This window comes from Mustela erminea, chromosome 2 (genome assembly GCF_009829155.1).
Source record: "Mustela erminea isolate mMusErm1 chromosome 2, mMusErm1.Pri, whole genome shotgun sequence".
NCBI classification, from domain to species: Eukaryota; Metazoa; Chordata; class Mammalia; order Carnivora; family Mustelidae; genus Mustela; species Mustela erminea.
The window spans coordinates 18,099,117-18,109,524 of NC_045615.1; positions in this window are offsets into that span (position 1 = coordinate 18,099,117).

Consider the following 10,408-nt stretch of genomic DNA (forward strand, 5'->3'; position numbering starts at 1 on the left):
TCAGAATCAGTAATATATTAACGTCTTAAAAACAATGAAATGGACATTTTAGACACTCTAAAACTTGCTTCTGGGTCTTGAAATTTAGCCTATGGCTGGATGAAGGTATTAATAATGATTACATGTATTTTGTTATATGTATATTACATGTAACAGCAATGCTATTGATCTGACATCAGTGTTTTAAATCACTTTTCTGGCAGGGGTTGTTGTGAGTGGGCATTTCTAAGTCATGAAATAATAGTATTAACATAATTTTCCTGAAAGAGTTCTTGGGGGTGGTTAGTGTTTTTTGTCAAATAAGATAATGAATGTGAAGCATGTACTAGAATATCTGGAACATAGTAACTACTCAGCAAATATGAACTATTATTTTTGTAATATAATACTGTCATATTAAAAAAAAATAACAAACTCTTCCTGATGTGTTTTTCCTTCCTGGTAATATAATTTATTCAGTAGTGTTCCTATGCCATGTTTTCCTCAAAACAGAGAAGAGACAATGCCACTCAGGAAATGAAGAGCTCATAGTGTAGTGAAGAAGTCAGAAATGTAAACACATGATTAAATCATATGGCCAAGGAAGTGGGGGAATCACTTTGTCGTTAGGAGAAAAGGTAAGAGGTCTGTATATGTTAAATCTAGAGAAAGAAAGAGAGGTTGGCACCTGTCTGATGGTCTCTCTTTTCTGTGTGAGATATGAGACAAGATCATCGTGGAAATTTAAAGTGGTAACGGAATAGAGAATTTGAGAAGGGTGGGGCCCCTGGGTGGCTCAGTTGGTTAAGCGTGTGCCTTCAGCTGAGGTCATGATCCCACAGTCCTGGGACAGAGCCTGGTGTCAGGTACCTCACTTGGCAGGTAACTACTTCCTGTTCTCCCCACTTGTGTTCTCTCTCTCTCTCCAATATATAAATAAAAATTTTTAGAATTTGAGAAGAGTAAAGGGTTTGAACTATTATCCCAAAGAATACAAACATCAGCTGGAAGGATGGAGAGAGTTCGGGTCCAATTAGACCAACAGTCCAACTGCAGCCTCCATTTTGTATCTGAGGCCAATAAAAACAGAGTTGATTCTATTCTATTCTATTCTATTCTATTCTATTCTATTCTATTCAATCTTGTGTATTGTATTTTACTTTGTCTTACTTGATTTAATTAGTAGAGGAAAAGCTGGGGGTCTTATGGGCACAAACTAAGAAGTATGTGACTGTATTCACCCAGGACTGACTGGTTGGGAGCCTGGAGATAAGAGGGTGAGGAAGTAGATAGTGTGGTTTGGCTCAGTGGGTTAAGCCGCTGCCTTCAGCTCAGGTCATGATCTCAGGGTCCCGGGATCGAGCCCCGCATCGGGTTCTCTGCTTGGCAGGGAGCCTGCTTCCTCTTCTTTCCCTGCCTTGCCTGCCTCTCTGCCTATTTGTGATCTCTGTCTGTCAAATAAAATAAAATAAAATAAAATAAAATAAAATAAAATAATTAAAAAAAAAAGAAAGTGGGGGGCGCCTGGGTGGCTCGGTGGGGTAAAGCCTCTGCCTTCGGCTCAGGTCATGATCTCAGGGTCCTGGGATCGAGCCCTGCATCGGGTTCTCTGCTCGGCGGTGAGCCTGCTTCCTCCTCTCTCTCTGCCTGCCTCTCTGCCTACTTGTGAGCTCTCTCTCTGTCAAATAAATAAAAATCTTAAAAAAAATAAAAGAAAGAAAGTGGGATTTTTGACTCTGAGAAGCTGGAGCAGGAGCAGTTCCAGATAGTTGATCTGGGGTCTGGGTTGCAGAAATGGAGTGCTTCCAGGCAGCCAGGGGGTGGGTAAGCGAGTGCACCTTCACTTGAGGGTTGCCTTAAGAAGAGGTGAAGGTGTTCACAAAGGCCAACTCTGTTCTCCAGTTTTATAGTGCTTGGCTCTGCTCCTGTGATAGTTATGATTTCAGATAGGTGGCTTTCCTGACTTAGCTTTCTCTCCTCACCATCTCCTTTCTGGCATCTTGTATCTCTCCAAGGTCATGTAACAAATCACTTTCCCAATCAGGAGCAGCACAGAGACATAAATCAATGTAATTCATGCATGTTTCTTTCTTTCCTAAAGACTTGTCTAAATGAAACATTACAATATATTTTAGTTACACAAATTACATGCTGGCTTTTAAAAACTTAGTCCGTGTACTTTTTAACCTTCAAAGAACTTTAGAGATATTAAGGTCATTAATCTTTTTAACACTCTTAGAGGTAGCATAATTCAGTCTTTGAGTTGAACTTGTTCAAAAGATTAACACAGAGGATGATGAAGTATTTGGCTACTTGATGCAATTTTCAGCTATTATATCTGGTCTTGGTGATAATATTGCTTTGGTCACTTCTGACAGTTTGAAAATAATTATCTTTGTTCCCCTCTTCATCAAGTGGGAAGCTATCTTCAGTAAGGACCCACTTCAAACTTCACAAAAAGAAAAATTATAAATAAAAGTTAATAATCAGATTAGAATTTCAAAGGGTGAAAGTAATCTGTGATCATTTCCTCTGAAACCCATAAACCAACTAAGGCAATTTGGGGCTTTGAGCCCCTTTCTCTCCTATTTCTTGTTTATTTTCATTGCTTGCATCTCTTTTTTGGATTTTTCTGAAGGCAGGGGATCTTTTCTCACCTCTGGATCTCTTCCTGGGTGCTACTCTCTTGATGAATCTGACTCCTCCTTCTATGTCTTCTGGCTCTCTTCCCTTTCTCTCTTCAGCTCTTCCTTTCCGCTCAACCAATTACCCTACATCATGAATGCCTCCTTGGCTTGTCTTTTGGCCACATGGAAGCAATATTTTTCCGGGCCCAGACCCTGGGATCAACTTTGCTATCCTTGCTTTCTCGTTTCATTAATATCCCAACGACCAAGACTATAATTATTAATTAACAGTTATTGAGCACTTACTCTGTGCCAGGTGAGTAGATTACTTCCCATTGTAAAGATGCTATCAAAAAGGCAACAATGCAAAGAGACAATGATCTTTACTTGCTCTGTATCTCCAAGTAGGGAAAAAAAAAATAGATTGTCAGTTGTGGTTTGGAATAAAATGCCTTGTCATCAACCTTTGCTTTGTTACTGATAAGTGAAACATCAGATCCCATTGTAAGAAGCAGAGGACAAAAATGGAGACATTGATTGAACAGACGGCAGCAAAACTATGTAGTAGGTATCGACCCAGCATTGCTTTCAAACAATAGAAAAGACTAAGATGAATTTTCTTTGTGCAGTAGTCAATCACTCAGGTCACCGAGACATACACAGAATTTAATTTCTGATTGCTGCACAAAAATGTCTAGGAAGAAGCTCTCTGGAGAAGACATTTTTCTCACCTATTCAAAGTTGCAGAAGAAGTTCTGTGGCTTGTGAAGTGTGGTGGAGTGTGAAGGGTATACATTAGAGGATAATGTAAGGGAGTTTGCCATGTATTTTGCAGGAGCCATTCCCTAAGGAAGGATCAAGACTCCAGAGCTGAGCAGGGGATTAGTATACCAAAATTCTCACTGAAACAGTTTAAGTGTTTGCAAATCCCACGTGGAATACCAAGTGCCTGATGATTACCTAGCTGGACGATGTAGAATTACCTCCATTCTTTGCTGAGGTGGAAGAAATATTAGCTGCTTGGAAGGGAACGGCAGGAGGGAGCAAGGAGTTGTTGAACACTTCAGGAGCTGTGGTGCCATATTACGTGGTTCTGTGCTGGGTCCAGAGAAATCCTGACTCCCCACCTACCCTGGCAGGAAAGACACTGCAAGTGAGGAGAAAGTACTTCTTTAGTTTCCCATAATTTATCATAATTCTTATTTGGGGCTTCTGTACTCTCAGAAAGGCAGGAAACTTTAACCCTAGTCTTTTGAAGGGTTCTTCTCCCTTCATGGAATTTGTGACATTGTTGTAAAAATGTCCCTAGTGCTAAGAATTGGGAGCATGACATCTGGTCATGGAGCCACTTATGCGCATGGGTGAGCAGGAAGACACCCATTCTGTCTTTCAGCACAGCCCTTGGGGTCCTCTGCCCCTTGGTACATCCCTGGCCTTGCCTCCACTTCCCAGGTGCACACAGAGCCATCTCTCCTCTGTGATTTTGCCACTTCCTTGTCTGCACTGTCCAGCAAGCAAGCCCTACCGTCTCACTCCCTACAGCCACAGGGAACCTTCCTGGTGGGGCTGTTTGTTCTCAGCCTCTTGACTCTTAAAGGGATTCTGTTAACACCATGTAGCCTTCCTCCTCTGGGGTTTGTGTGTTTGGAATCCAAAGGCTGGGGAAACTTGGGTTAAATTCTGCTTTTTTTGTGATTGTTAGTTTCCTCCTCCCAGGCAAGAGATGCATGACTGTGTATCTGCTTGGATGGACCGGAGAGAAAGAAACCTAGGTTGAATCTCAAAAACAGTATCTGGTCACAGTTAGAGATACATAAGTTTTCAGAATTTAAAAAGTTTTGGCCAGTTGTCTGGAGCCGTGGCCATCTATGTAGGACAGATATGTGCCATGCTGATGACAGACGACACAGTGGAGTTCTTCAGAATTTCAATGGATGAGACCGAATGACTAACCACTGCCCACCATTTCACTCATTACCTCAATTCTTGGTTTTGCTAGTCCTGTGATTTCTTGTGAGTGAGACAGACATTTAGATATAACAGACCTTTTTTAGAATTCTTGCACATAAAGGTGCTTCAGAAGTCTTACTGGATGTGTCTTTTTACTTCCTCTCTTTTCATTTTTATGAGTTTTAATTTTTTTTAATTTATTAAAATTTTAAATCAAATTAAAATTTAATTTAATATTTATATTTTTGGTCACTGGATTACCATTTGGAACAGAAGCGAAAAGAACAGAGAATTGAAGTAAAAAAAAAAAAAGATGTGAAAGGGAAATTTCAGTTTTGGAAATGTTTGTATCTACAATGAGGTAAGAGGTGGGAGAGTGTGAGGAATGCCACACATGCAGCCCCCAACCTCTGAGGCTGGTTTCAGAAGGAAAACCTTCAGTGTTGCCTTGAGCACAGAACCCCGGCTTACAGGCATTCCGAGGATGCCGTGCCTGGTAGTTTGTTCGTGTGCTGCTTTTTCTTGAAGAGGCCACAAATTATGGAATCAAGTCACACACAGACAGTGTGAGCAACAGTTATGGAGTCAGAGAGCTCATCCTAAGGGAGGACCAAAGTCAGGAGCTCCTTACGTGTAGATAGTTGGGCTCAAGAAAGCTGTGGATGCTGTGGATGCTGCTTCTCCTTTCCGGCTCTCCATCTACTGCATCCATTCGGGATGACTGCTGTGGTCAAGAAGAACAAGACAGAAATGGAATTCTAATCCTGTGTATGTATAAACCCTATTCAAAATGTATTATAATTGAAACTAACTTTAAATAAGAACAAGAGTCCATTTATAACGGAAAAATAGACGGCATAAAAGTGTGGCAGTAACGAGTCACGGAGAGGACAGTTGTTTACAAGAAGAAAACTGTGTGGGGCATTAGAGCTAATCGACCACAGGGGGAAAAAAAATGGCTTGAAGATGACGTTTTTGAACTCCCTCAGGTCATCAATGTTTAGAAACAAATGATAGGGTCAAAAGGCATTTTTTTTTGGTTGCAGTGTATAACTGCTCTCAGAGCCCTGAGAAGATACACAAACTTATCCTCTGTGCTGAGAGGGAGAGCTTTCCAGGTGGATGGCGGGGAAGGTTGTGTAATGGTATTACCTTCCTAGAGTGCCTGCCACAGTAATTCACTTATAACTGGCTGGCGTAATCATGATAGAGTTTCAGTGAACATTATGCTGTGTTAACCACAGAATATTGTAATCACTGTTAGAATGACCACGAAATGAGCCATACAATTTCAAAACATACCTAGCCATTTCCAGAAGGGTGCAAATGAGAGTTATTATGCCTCAAAGACTCAAGGGAAGCCGATTAATGGAACTAAGAGTGGAGAAAGGATTAATGACCATATATCTTACACTTTATGATCATCTGAGCTTTCCTTTCTGATTTTATCTGGTATTAACACTTCATTAGAGTCCATACATCATTGGATATTCTGGAAAAGACATTGCGGGTAATTTATTGACATTTTGTGGTTAGGTGTAATTAGGAGAGACTTCCCTCTCTTTCTGGATTTCTAAATGGAAGGTTCCAGAAAGCTCACCAAGCCTCCTCCCTCTGCCACTTTCCTGTCAAAAGTCCAGACTGAGAACAGGCAAAGATTCTCCCACTCAGGACATGTGGCTTGATGACCAGTGAAGGGCCAGCTATACAAGAATCTGAATTACTTACTATTCCCATTTCTCTTTCACTGCATGCTCCCTAGATCTGTCTGTCCTCCTGCATTTGTCTGTCTGGCTTTTCCTCTGAGAGAGCTACCTCATTAGAACAGGAACCGCCATGGTATAGCATGTGTATGGGAGAGAGCACCAGAGCCATTTAGCTTTGTCCTGTAGGCTGAGCACCATCTTGTGAGATCCCTATCATCCCCCTTCTCCCCCTTTAGAAACCTCAGTCTGACCCAGGCTTCCTTCCTTTAGATGCTTAGGAGTTCACCAAGGGAGGAGCCTGATTCCCAGCTCCATAGTTACGGATTTACAAATGGTTCCTAGTGACATTTTTCCTGTGCAGTGGCCAGCATATTGAAAAGTATGCTAAATCTTTACATACACTTAGTTCCTCTGATCTTAGCAAAAGGAAAAAGGTTTGAATAGCTGCAGAAAAATAATATGATACAATCTGCCTTGCCATAATTATGTCATATTTATGTAGCCTTTCCCAGTTTTCCTTGAAAAAAGACACATGACAATTTACAATCTAATTTCTTCCTAGAAGAGAGTTCTACTCCTAGAAACTTGTTTTATACTATAAAAATAACAAAACTGATCACAGCAAATACTGAAAATTTGACCACACAAGTTTCTTTGCAGTATTCCTATAGGATTTTTTTCTGTTTTTGTTTTTTTCTTTTTGTTTTGTTGTTTTTGTTGTTTGTTTATTTTTTCCTTCATAACTTTCTCCCCCTTCTCCTGGCTCTGGGTGTTATATATTCTGCATGGCAGAGGTAAGAATCTTCATGAAGATTCTTTATTTCATTAGGAATGTTAGACCTAAGTTTAAAATTAGAATCTTTTAAAAATGTTATTATGTAGTTAATGTGCAAGGATACCTCTGAAGGACACAGAGTGGCAAATGCTTGGAGATTGGAACTCCCAGGACGACAGTTATTTACTGATTCCTATAGGAATTGGTGGGTAGTCAATGTGCATATCATTGAATTTTTTCTAAACCAAGGAGGTCTTACTTACTTCAGTTGAGATTGTTAAAACTGATATGATGCATAATTGGCAAGTTGGTGTGGTTGGCCAAAAGGGATAAGAGAGAAATTGTGTTATTATAAATAAGCCATTGGTTGGGAGTTTTGTTTTTAAGATTTTGTTTATTTATTTGTAAGAGACAGAGAGAGAAAGAGGGGAGAGAGAAACGAAAGCAAGGGGAGTAACAGAGGCAGAGGGAGAAGCAGACTCCCCTGCTGACCAAGGAACCCGATGTGGAGCTGGATTCCAAGACCCTGGGACCATGACCTGAGCCAAAGGCAGATGCTTAACTGACTAAGCCATCCAGAGGTCCCAGTTGGTAGTATTTTGATTCATTAAATCTTATATTAAAAGTGTTACTAGTACTGAGCGTCTTTAATTTTGGAAAATTAATCATAACATATTGGGATTTGAAGAACTTTAAAGTTCACATAATTAAATTATTAGAGACTTGAACAGTTTCTATAATACTCTGATCAGGCATATAAATCATCTAGTCTGTTTAAATACTTTCTATGATGGGAAATACATCACTTTCTTTGCAGGGTCTTGTTTAATTCTGAGCACTAAATGTTGTTTGTAATAGTCAAAATTTGATGCTCTAATATATATGAATCCTAGTTCCATTTCTTGGGTTCACAGAATAAATCTAACAACTACCCTGTAATTATTTCCAGATTGTTCTTTATAACCACAGATTTTTCACTTCCAGACAAAACATCCATCTGAAAGGGTTGTGTGGATCTTGGTGGATCTTTCTAGTTTGCTCATCTAGGTGTGGTCTTCCCATGAAGACCAAAGTGGCATTCCCACTGTCTTCATCCTAGGTCTTGAATTTCATTTTTGCAGCCTAAGATCACTGAGGGCTTTGGTTAGGGAATCACTGATGGATATTAAGTAGAGTAGTGCTATGGACTTACTTTTATTAAAAAAAAAAATCAATCTGGTGGCTTATGGGGCTAGATTGCAGGACATGAACATTCAGAAAGGTATAGAGGTAGGAGGGCTTATACCAGAAAAATAGCAGTGAGGCTAAGGAGGGGAATAGATTCTAGAAGTGGTAGGGTACTGAATATGAATGAAGGAGAAAAAAGAATCAGGATGATGCTGAGAAGTCTAGCTTGGATATCTAGTGGTGAATGATATTACCACAAACTAGGAAAGACAATGCTGGAGAATAAGCCAGTTTTAAGGAAAAGATAACATCCTAATTGTGATTTCATTTAGCCCATATTCCTCTACCCAAATAACATAATAAAAAAGAAGCCCATGTAAACACTTATTTTTTGCAGAAACGCTATGTAGCCACATTCCCCTGATCTACCAATCTGGAGACCCTACTGGAAAAAAAGGAAATGAGTTTTATTTGATATGACTAGATATTGACTAGGTTTTGTATCCCTCTTCTCTATCTTTATTGATCAATATTAATCAACTCTTACTAAGCACTTGCTGTTGGAGTGTTCCTCTTACTGTCTACTAAGCCAGGCTGGATTATGGTATGAGGATTTTACAAATGTGTGTTTCTGAGTCACAAAAGAGTCAAAGCACAATGATTGTGTTGTTTCTAACACTTCAGAGACCCACAGCTAGCTAAGGTCTTTATTAGCAAAATAAAAGAAATCTGAATTAATCTAAATTTTAGGAGACATGAAATTGTTCATCTGACATCCAATTCCAATTGTAATTTAGGGCACTGTGTTTGTAATAATAACTCCTTGTATGGGGGTATTGTGACAAATTGTAAGGAAATGACCCAGGAAACACTCTGTGGCGTTTTTTTTTGTGTGAGTGTGGGGGAGAGAGTAAAATCATAAAATAATCTTATACCCTGTTTTTTTGTAGACAGCCTATTCATACTATTTGTATTCTTTTCCGAGTCACTTATTTGTCATTGAGACTTTCTAATTATGTGGAATTTGATTGGTTTGTGGAAAGACACATGAGGTAGAGGACATCTAATTCGATGACTTAAAGTCTTGGGAAACTTGAGGCTGTTCTCGGTAGTTTGACTAGTTGAACTCTATCCAGGTTCCAAGCTCAAGTGTCCATAAGCATGACATATGACATGTTACTAAAAGTGTAGAGCATGGCTGGTGGCAGGTTAATCTACACAGGGAGCTTTCCCCTTGTGAAGGGAGCAACTGCTAGGTCTTGTTGTCATGAGAGGTTGTGAGGTCATACTTACAGATCTTTTCATCTTTCAAGAGAAACTAAAACATTTTAAGTGACATCTATTTATTATAAGATATTAGCCCCAGTTTTAGGTAAAATTAATAAAATGAGGTAAGCAGTAAGGAGTCATATTTTATTGTTTTCCCCTAAAGCTTTCATGTAAATGTTTGAAAAGGTAAAAGTCCATGTTCTTTAGCTGTCATATTAAGAGGTGTTCTAATATTGATGCTACAAACCAGTGGAGCATTTCTGATCTGAGGGCAAGTGTTACTTGGCCTACGCAAGCATATGTTTAATGTGAATTAATTGATAACGTCTTGTAATAAATCGATGTCACATAAAATGTTGCATCTTTGCCAGCCAGTATTCATTCTGATTGACTGGTACATGAGACACAAGTCGTTAAATATTTTGAATATGATCCTTGCCCAAAATTAATAAGCCAACCCTTATGACTAGGTTGGTTTAGGTATGATTTTGCTTGAACACTAGAAGTCCTTTCGGAACCATTTCATTCCAGGCATTCTGGAGTTTATTAGTTCCTTATAGGGCTACTTTAGAGATAAAGGTTACATGAGCTTAAGTAATAATTTGTCAGACCATAATCCCACTCATTCAATTTCAAAATATTTGGTGATTCCTACCTAGAGTCCCTTTTAATTACAAACTTGACATGGGTTCATTTAAAACATTAGGTGAAAAACCATTGTTTTCCTTCATTTACATTCTCCAGAGATAATCAGGAAATATTGACCTTCCTTCTGTTGAGATTTAATCTTGTTTTCGGTCAATTAATTGGAAGTGTCTTCAATTTAATAGGAATATAATTGGTTCATTGTCAATTATATTAGATGTAAAAAACAAATATGACATCATAATATATACTGTTTGTAACATGCCTTTTTCTCCCCCCCCAAAAGTTTT